The following is a 10,437-nucleotide window of genomic DNA, read 5'->3' on the forward strand; positions in this document are numbered from 1 at the left end:
AGGAGTTCGATGACCCAGGGAACTCAAAGATATTCATGCATAATTTATTTTACAGGGGAAATAGGAAACCGGAGCAGCCCATAAAATTCTGATCGTATCCCATTTCTTTGGTTGTGTCTCCCTCAAAAGGGTGTTCTAGGGGGGACATTATATCCGTACATGAAAATACCAGCTTTCCATAGGGAACATTTTTCTCCGTGAGCAAAATCCCAAGTCATTGTACCTTAATTTAAAAGCTAAGTCTTTTTTAATTATTGTAGCTCACTGAAGCAGGAGTGCAAAAATAATAGGTAAATCAAAAGGGAGAAACCCAAAAGGCAAAACAGGCCACTGAGCTTCATCTGGTAAGTGGGTAACAGCTTGAATCCTGGTGCTCAAAGAATCCCTCTGAAGTTCAGTCTTGTAAAATCACACTTTCTCTCTTAACCCCTACACCAGTAGCATGTCCTGCAAGGGTATCTCTCTCCACAGAGGCAATTTGGTGGTGGTATCACCTGCAGTGCCTGGCTGCTGGATGATTTCAGAGGCTGAAAACCTCTTTTGATGCCAGCCTTTCTCTCGTCTTTAGTGGATGTTCTTTGCTCTCGTTTTTTTGAATGAGTTTCTTTTGTTCCTCCTTTCCCCCCCCTCTGGTTTTGTTCCTCTCCTTTCTCTCCTAAATTGCACAGCTTTCTACCAGCTTTTATCCTCCCTTTCTTTTTTTCTTACAGATTTTGAGTGTAAATGAAGAATGCACCTCTTAAGGGAGCAGATGTATGAAAAGCCTTCATTTTGCAGTTGGATTAACTCCTTGATTGTCACGTATCCCTCTGGATAGCACTTGGGGTAATAGGAATGACAAATTCTGTTCACCTTTACTTAGGACCATCTGTTTTGGTAGACATATTTGAAAGTTTCATCTTGCATTCATTGAAAACAGAGTATTTTCCCAACAACACATATATGTGAGTATTGCGTTAAGTCTTTACATATGGATCATATATAATAAGGTTCTTTTGGTATTATACAGTACCTCAATAGCTCAGGTTTTAGATGCTACTCAACTAGAAGAGTCAATAACTGAAGTTTCTCTCTGATAACAGCCCATTGGGACTGCCCTGGTGTTTAGGTTTGGTAAGCTGTGTAAGACTATCACTTAAGCCTCCATTCAAAGCAAACTTCTGCCAAATCAGAAACACTACATACAGAAACACTTCAGTATTGTTCAACATGGACTTACTTGTGTATCATATACAGTACATGAAAACTCCATCATCCAGCCTCTGCCCGAAGGAAGGCTGTTCAGATGGCAGCTTCATCAGTTAGGGAAGCCTGGCACTGTGGTGCAATCTAAATTCAACTCTCCCATCTGTTATGCTGCAGTCACTGAGTCCATGGTCAACCACGGGGCTGAGGGAATAAGCAAGAACTGGAGGGGTAACTGGGTAATATGGGATTTGCAGCTGATGCTGCAGAAGCCCCAGAACCTGGGACTGCATCCAGCAGGGCAAGGTAGGATAGTCTACCTGAAGCTGTTTACACTACTGCCATGGACTTGTGCATTGGTAGCACATACACAGTTTCAGACAAGCGGCTGTCTTCTCTGTGAAGCATTAGCTACCATATCGTGAGAAAAAGAGGATATCTGTATTTCTTAGCCCTGAGAGCATCCCTGTTTGGCTTGTAGGCTTCTTCTATTTCCTGAAATACAACTTACAAAGACCGTGAGCCAACATAACACAGAAATACAATACATAGGGATATATCTGTGTACACATTATTAAGCATTAAAGGTAAAGTTAGATTAGCAATAACCCCAATAAAATGGATTGTGATTGAATCATTAATTTTAATAATAACCAGCACAATAATTTTCTTCCCTTCTTCCTTTTACAAAGCTCTTATTATTCAGTGTGAGAATGATCAGAGAACTAGAAAACATGACCTGCAACGAAAAATTGAACTAATTGGTTCTGTGCAGTCTAGTGAAGAGAAAATGAAGCAGAGACCTGGTAATAGTTTTTAAATACATAAAAAGCTTCTGCAAGGAAGGGCGCCTTCCAATTTCTGCATCCATAATGGATAAGACAAAAAAAACAGTGGGCAAAAAAGTACTCTGGCAAGACATCAGGAAGCACATTGGCTCGGTTAAGGGCAGTAAAATCAGGGAATAGCCCACTTGGGGAAGGTCCATGTGTAGGGTTCTTAAGGAAGAGGTTAGAGAAATGTCCTTTGGGCTGTCTGGCCTCCTGTAGGTGACATCTTAAGGTTCTTTCCAGCTGTCCTCTCTACGGTTCTACATTTTACATCTATTTATTAAGACTGTTTATGTGGTAGAAAGCCTTCTGTCTCACAACACTGCACTTAATGCGGTCATTGGCATCTGTCAGGAAAGGATTGGGCCAATCAGGCCTTTGAAGAACTGAGTACAATGCAGGGATGTACATTGCTGAGTGATTTTTATTTCGTTATATGTGTCAGGCCTTGCTTCAGCTTAAACTCCTGGGATAATACTGCAGGTGACTGACATGCAGCGCACACATTGTGTTTAGCAGCCTCACAAACCAGAGCCTGGAATAAGAAAGGGTATTAATAACATGTCAGGCACCTCAGGAGTATGCAACAATTCAAGCACCTGCTGACAGGGACATTTTATATGAGCCCAGTACCGTATCTTCAGTTGGGAACATCAGGGATCAAACGTGCAATCCTATTTTATAAATACCCTGCTTTAGGGTATGCATTAGTAGAGTTCCCCTGCTACCAAAGTATGACACAGGGGGACCAGGCAAAAGCAGCCTCCTGCAGTGTGGCATGGACCAGAACTCTGGCAGACTTCTGCAAGGTCACTCAACAGCTTTCAACAAGGGGGTTGTGAGAAATGCCATGAGCAGTTAAAGTACAAGGGGGATTGCAAACCACGTAGGGCATTTGGTGTGTTCACATCAGCTGTTTTAAGCTCTCCTAGATACTTAATTTTGAATTCTCCCTCGAGGGAATCGGTGTTTCTTTGCAGACTCTTTAAGTGACTTGGGTACCTAAATTAGCTCCTAAGTTATATGGTATGAGAACCACCCTATGTCATTATCCCGGTATTTGTCTGCAGTGCTATGTTCAACATCCCAACTGATGAGCAATAGTTTACTGAATCCAGAACTGATGGTCCTTGAACTTCAGAGGAGGTTGCATCAGTGTTTGGATTTCAGTGACAAGGTTCACAACCAGATTCTGGTCACATCAGTACGGCTCCTTGATGAAATACCTATAGTCATGATCGTAGTATTTTGCAGCCCAGTGAGAGCTTGTTCATGGGAGAAGCTTGCAAAAGGAATATTAACTAGTTATAAAACCTGACTCTTTCTTCCCAGCTTTGATTCACTTGCATTTGCTATTTCTCGTGGGGGTTATATGTTACGTAGATACGATAAATACAGAATACAAAGCATTTGAGCTCTCTGCTATAATAGCATGCACTTGGTTTGTGTCAAACAGGTGCTCTTTGTAACTGTAAGTTGATTAGGGACCAGCAAATGGCCAACTGATGTGCAGGCTGCATGGCTGTAAATGCCAGTTTCTCAAAAGAAAGAAGGAGGAGGTGTTTCCGAGTTTCACACCGCTCCTACCTCAGAAAGCCGTATGCAAGCTTGATAAACTAGGAAATCCGGAAGCACAGTGAGCCCTTGCAATGATTCATCTCTCTTTTAACGTGATGGGTAATGAAACGCCATGGTGGGACAGCAGCCCAAGAGCCTGTTTGGAGCAAACTCATTTGGCAGTGATTCTTCACAGAGTCAACGCTGTGTAAGAGCCCAACAGGCAGAAATCAGCGCGTGAGATGTGCATATTATCCTCTCATCTCTTGCTGATTTACAGCACTTCGCAGTCGTTCTAGCAGAGACACCCACAGCTTCAATTTCTTACGTATTAGGCAGGAATTCCATACACCACCACCCCCCCCCCCAGGGTTTAAAGCACATCATAAGCCCGCATCTGCTTCACATGGGTGCAAGAGTGCGATTCCCTCAGACAAAGCTTTTTGGAAGCTATTAACAGAATCGCAGCTTTTAGCCAGAAAATAAGCCGGTGTCCAAAGTACTTAAGCACATATGGCAAAGGCATTAGTGCATGCTTAAAGTTAACCGCTTTCCTGGCCTTGATTGGTGTCTTTTCCTCATTTTGTTTCTTTTTTAATGGCCACATCAAGGTCTGCTCCACAGTCCTGCAAGGGAAGTGTAAGACTCCAACTAATTTCAATGAGATCTCGATGGCAGCCTCGCTTGCTTTCTCTTCAGTCATGCCAACATTAGCTTTAACATCTCTAAATAGCGTGTGCCAACCATTACTTTCATTTTCTACTACCTCTCTGATTGATCTACATAGGGATTTGCTGTCATCTGTGGGTAGCTGATGGACCTTGCAACCAAATTATATTCTTTGGCTCTTAGCTGTCAAGAAGCTTTATTCCCCCCCTCATTATTTGAAGGGTTTCCAATTCAGGCAACAAAGTAATTAAGGGCAGTGGATTCCACATTGACTGTAACAGGACTATCCATCCAAATTTGACTTCCATTACCTAATTCTGATTTCTCCCTGCAGAACATTTACAAGGCCAGGCAGGTGTATTATCTCTGCATACCATTCATCATCAAGCATGACTAGAACAGGTGGCAACATACTGATGTGTGTTTAATGGAACAGACGTTCGAATGCATATTTCAGAACTGGGCAAATGGTTTCCTTTGTAACGCTGTCAGATCCTGAGCAGTGATGGTTTCAGGAATATGCTGCCTCATCCCAAGCTGTGGCTCACTTTCATGTCTAGCATCTGCCGACCAGCATCCTGTCTTTCAGAGTTTCGCAGTCTTCACTGCTGCCTGCTGACAGTGCTTGGACAAAATGACATGAGTAGTCTTGGTATGTAACACCCTTCTTTTGAATCAACAGCGTGTGACCCTGCCTGGACTGAATGACCCCTGCGTGGCTATCGCCTTAGCCTTCTGGACCTTTCAGTCTACCAGCATTGGAAACCAGTGGTAGCTGTATTTGCCTCCTGTGCTCAGCCCCTGATCTGGAAGTCAGCCTTGTGCCAATGTGCTTCTGCTGAAATTTCAGAGGCAGACCGGATGGTTGCAGCTGAGGATGGGAGCATCGCTGTGTCATCTCTCCTAAATGGAGACCCATTCAGTTCTTGTGCCCTCTTCAGAAAGGTGTCATTCTAGCTGCGTGCCTTTCTTCCCTTAGGACAAGCATAGCAAAGACTAGAGGTTTGCACAAGAAGTGGAGGCTTATTAACGCTGTTAACACTAGATGTGTTTGGATATTTAACCCAAGTGCTATTGGCCCGGTTCTCTATAGGAAGAAGGTGTGCACTTCCAAAGGGGAAGATCAAAATGAAATGCCCAAAGCACTCTTTGGTGGTTGGTATAAATGCTTCTTCAAGATTTCCACACTTACAGCTTTTTAGCTTTCACTCAGTGCTAGTGATGCCTGAATCTCTAATCCTTCAGACCCAGATCCAATTTTCAGTTACTTCAGTGACAGCAAAGTAAAACCCTCAGAGAGTCTCATTGTTTTCAGTGGAACGGTTCAAGCCTGTGCAATTCAAAGGTTCAGCTCCTGCCTTAAAACAAGCACAGCTAATTTGGGTCCACTCAAAATTTAAGTCCTTCATAGGTCTGAGAGTCACAAGGAAAAAGACTCTTCAAAGGAACCTGCTTTCACAGGGAGGGATGCGTGGACAGCCTGTATGCCTGATGGAGATCATGCTGATTCAATGACAGCCTCTCTGTTTTAATGTGACAGCCGATTGCAAGTCTCTGGCTGACTTGAAACCACAAATAAGGTGTTTTATTCTATTATCGCCATTTTAGAGGCAAACCCAATACAATTTGTGAAACACTGACATAAACTCCTCACAGCTCTGAAATCTTAATGCCGCAGAATATTGGCAATGCTTTTAACTGTATTTATTCCTTCCCTTCCCTTGTGACTTTCTTTTTTGCTTAATCATGCTCCTACCCACCAGCATAGTTACTATACATGTTCACAAGCTGTCAGGTGTCAAAGTTAATGCCAAAATACCATACAGATTAATTTTAGCCCACCTGAAACTGATGGAGTGGGAACACTAGGCATTTCAAACAGTATGGGCCAGTAAAAGAGACTCGAGAAGAATCAGCGACCATTGGGCAAATTGGGTAACACAAGCACTGAACACTCCAAATGGAGGGTTTTCCCAAAAGGAAAAGCCTCCAACTGACAGGGATTTTATTGAATAGGAATGAAGGGACCTTTCTCTTTTTTGTAAGCTGGAAATGACTAAAGACAACAGAGAGTTCTGTTCAGTGCAAACACCAAACAACTGTTTCATATGGGTGTGCTACTATTTCCAGCTACCTACCTGAATGAGCCTAATCTGGGCAGGCTGACAGCATTTAGCACCTGCTTATGCTACAGCTGTCACTCATCAAAACTTCTGGTCTTTAACTTCATGTCTAAACACAAGTGCTCTCAGCTGCTTCAAGACATTCAGCTCTCATGCCCTGGCGTAGTTTCAGAAAGGGCCATAAATAGACAAAGAATCAAACAAATGCAGTAGAGTGCTAACACAGAGAGAGAAATGCTTGCTCGCATCCCCAGTTTTACACATTGCATGTCCAGTGTAACGTCAGCTGCTTCCTTGATTTTTGTTTTTTGGATTCAGGAAGGGTGCAGAGATGGTGATGCACTGACAAGCAAACAGCTAACAATGTTTGGAGGCACGTGAAGAAAGAACTTTGTAGAATTGCTGATACCAGCTCCAACACTAATAAGGAAATTGACTTATTAATAAATGCCAATCAACTTTCAGCATCTGACTGGTGACTTAAGTGATCTCGTTAGTCACAGGTATAAAGAGGAAGAAAAAGCAAGAGGTTGAGAGTTAATGAGCTACTTCTGTGTAGCTTCTCCATAATCTTTGGGAACTCAAGCAAAGGGGAGAAAAACTTCCAGTTCATTCCTTTACCTTGACAGTTACTTGGTAATGCTCTGGATACAACCAGTATTTGGATGATGTCCTCACCTCAAGCTTCACGCAGACCACAGAGCCCCTCCTTAGTAAACTGCTCTTTAAGCCATGTGTCTTTCCACTAAGCTTCCATTGGCTTCACTCAAGAAGTCTCCCTTTTGCCTGACAAAGACTGGACTGATTTCCACCAATCACTGCAAATGTATTCAGCAACCAAATGGTGTCAGCAAACACCCATGCAGTAACTCTTCAATCCTAACTCGGTCACTTTATTCTCTAGGAAGGTCACAAATACAAACAGTTTACTGTAATTTGTCTGCTTTATTTTCTCCATGGGTAATTCGTTAGCTAAGATGTCCACCTTTATTTACTACACTTCAAACAAATTGGGGATTACTTGATTCCTGGGAAGCACAGGTCTGACCCCGTGTGCTGAACATGAAGCTCACATAGATGATTTGTTGCAGTGCTAGCTGCCCAAATGTTGCTGGCAGCTTGCTTACTGTGAGTTGCTTGTCTCAAATACTCAATCACAATGTACCTGTTAGGTGATAAATGGATTGAAATGTGCATATTGCATGACTCTGCAATATCTTACCCTCAAAAAACAGCCCAACTAGACCCAAAACACCCTAACAGCCAAAAGGTAAAGTCAACCATGAAGTACGCAGCCAGAAAAGTGTAAGATGAGAACTTTTGACCTGTCTCAAGCTGGAAATCCCAAAGCAAGGATGTATCTGACCGACAGTATGCCATAAATTTCCCTGCCCATATGGCACAGCAAAGATACGTGCTTGTCCTCCCTTATTTTCAACCAAATATGAGCACTCAAATGGTTCTGTAAACCAAGTAACTTACAAAGTGGGTTAGGAGTAGACATCAATCAAACAAACCTCTCTTACATGCAATGGGGAGGAAAGTCTGTACTGTCTGGTCCAGGTGGTCATAGAAAGCAAAACTCTTGTTTCTCCATGGCAGTGTAAAGTATTGTCCCTTTGTCTCAAAGATCCTTCTCAGATTCACTCAGAAACACTGCAAGTAGGTGTTTTGGGAGGATGGCAACACTGCGGTGCCAAATGGTGGCTGGACCTTCCGCTACCTCACCTTCACCCAAAGCTTGTGCTGTTCAGCTGGATAATCTGTTAACACAACCAATTCTGCCTGGCATTCCTGCCTCCCTTGCAAGCAGAGGCCATAAATACCAAGAGCATTCAGCTCACGCAGATGAAACCTAAATGCAAAGAGCAAAGTCTGTCAGACTGAATAAGACCGGAGGCTGTCTCAGCACATAAGCACAGCTGTACCTTTGCCCAATTTACCGTACGTTTTGAAATGTACTTAAATAACAGTCTTTTCACTGCAGCCAGTTATAATGGTCATTAGAGTACTCTGCATCAGCTTTCCTTGATGCTCTCATGAGCCTGAACACTAGCAATTTATTACCCACGGGGCCATGCAGCTTCAATCTCCAGTGGCACAATGAGTGTTCTTTCATTACTATAGAGACACTTCACTACGTTCATTCACCTTCCCCGAAGACAGCGAGACTGCCCCGGTGAGAATTAAGCGCACAAATGTTCCACGCTCTATGATACATCGACCGGCACCTACCAGATTTCCCCCTGCTGTTTGGTAGGGTTTAGAAACAGACCAGACCGTTTTCTGAAGCCTGACAGTTTTAGCAAGGGCCGATCTTCTTTCACTACGCCTTCATGCCCCCAGCAAACAGGGTGACCTGAAGGGTCCAGTTGTGCCTTTCCTAGTGGAAGCAAAACCAGAAAGGAAAGCAAACAACTCACGTTCTCTGAGCGAGACGGGTCACCAATGCAGCAGAGCAGTTTCTAAGCCAGGTGGTACACGTCTTTTGACACTGTGGGTGACTCAGGTGTACCTAATAGAAACGCTAAAGGGTCTCATAGGCGATACCAGCATGCCAGGTGCTGGCATGACATGTTCTCCTGAGTCATCCCCTTCTCTTTGAATACTCTGCCTGTGTTTGAACTATTTATTTAGGCTGTATTCTGACTGTAGGCAAAATTAAACTAGTTCATTTTCCTTCAGTCAGGCTGTTCCCCAATCAACTAATGCATCATATTGCTCTGGTTTTAAGCCTTTGAAGCAAAACAGAGAAAATACAACACAAGGTTCACCAATGAAAGGTTCCCAGATTCCTCCAACAAATCAGTGGATACCCGAGTGATTTATAAAAAGGAAAAACACTGTGATTAAACCACTGCAGCTCATTGGAATTTTATTCTTTAGGCCCGAGAGGTGACTGAATAATGACTCAGTCATAAAGTTTGTGGCCTGTGCTAAAATCAGACAGGGATGAGTTGCCTGTTCTAATGTACTCATTAGGGACAGACTAAGTACATCCCAGTATGCTTGAATAGAACGATTATTTCCTGCTGCAATTGAAATGAATTATCAAATGCCAAGTGAAAAGCTCTGTTCTGAGTCATCATTCATCAGGAAAGATTTGTTCACAGCATTATAAAAGTCTGCAAGATCAAACGTTTATATAGGAATGCGTTCTTTGTGTCAGCAACCAGCACTTAACAGCTCTTTCACAGACTTAAATGAAGTTTGCCTTCATCTTTGCTACCAGCACTTGGAACGTACTTTAAATTACCGTTATCAAGACTCGTAAGCATGGTCCTGTTCCCTTCACTGGTATTCACTGGTATTTACATCACCTGGTTTGAATTTTCCTCAGTGGCAACATTATGCAAACTCAATGGATTTTGCAGTGTGTATCTGCTGGGAACCTCAGCCGGGGCATCTTGAGGAGCTCAGAAGTGAACCCATGGGCAAGACACCAGCACAGCCAGCTGCAGACCTGTTATGGTAAGGTAAAAACTGTCTGGTTTTCTTCAAAGGTTAAAGTGACCTTGTCCAGCCAAATGGCAGTGAGGTCCCTGCTCCTCCCTTAAAGGTCATAGCGCAAGCTGCAGGATGGGTGGTGTTGGAAAGCACAATTAAACTCACCCTACAACAGGGCCCTTGTTTTCCAAAGACAGAAAGAAACAGCAAAAGCAAGCTGAAAAAATTAATCACGTCAAATGTATCATAGTTCTACTGGATTCCTTCTTACTTAGCTAAAGGCAAAGTTGATATTACTGCTGAACTTACAAGCTTTATTAAGGAAATTACACTGAAAGATAAGAAGCTACAAAAAGTAAAAAAAAAAAAGAGGGTGACATTATATTAATAGCATTAAATCCTGGGATTTAACACGGGCACTTCAAAATTTTATCAAGTACAAATAGCCAAACTTGTTAATTCATTTGCTCAAGGTGCAAAATGGCAATCTGACCAATATGATCTCCTTGCTACAGAGTACATGAGCTACCAGAACTAAAATGGTGAATCCCTTTGCACCATTTCTTGCACGTGAGGCAGGCACACATGCACATCTCAGCCATGTGTTTGCCCTCCCTAGAAAACAG

At 42.9% G+C, this 10,437-nt stretch overlaps 1 long non-coding RNA gene across 1 annotated transcript; it reads left to right on the forward strand.

Moving 5' to 3' along the window:
* LOC130592772 (uncharacterized) lies at positions 1 to 10,437 on the forward strand. Its single transcript, XR_008970658.1, has 3 exons — positions 1 to 801; positions 9,705 to 9,835; positions 10,285 to 10,437. It is a non-coding gene; the product is annotated as an uncharacterized LOC130592772 (long non-coding RNA).

The sequence above is a fragment of the Pezoporus wallicus genome, unplaced genomic scaffold (genome assembly GCF_028554395.1).
Source record: "Pezoporus wallicus isolate ANWC-B61680 ecotype Strahan unplaced genomic scaffold, APGP_CSIRO_Pwel_v1 contig_8721, whole genome shotgun sequence".
NCBI classification, from domain to species: domain Eukaryota; kingdom Metazoa; phylum Chordata; class Aves; order Psittaciformes; family Psittacidae; genus Pezoporus; species Pezoporus wallicus.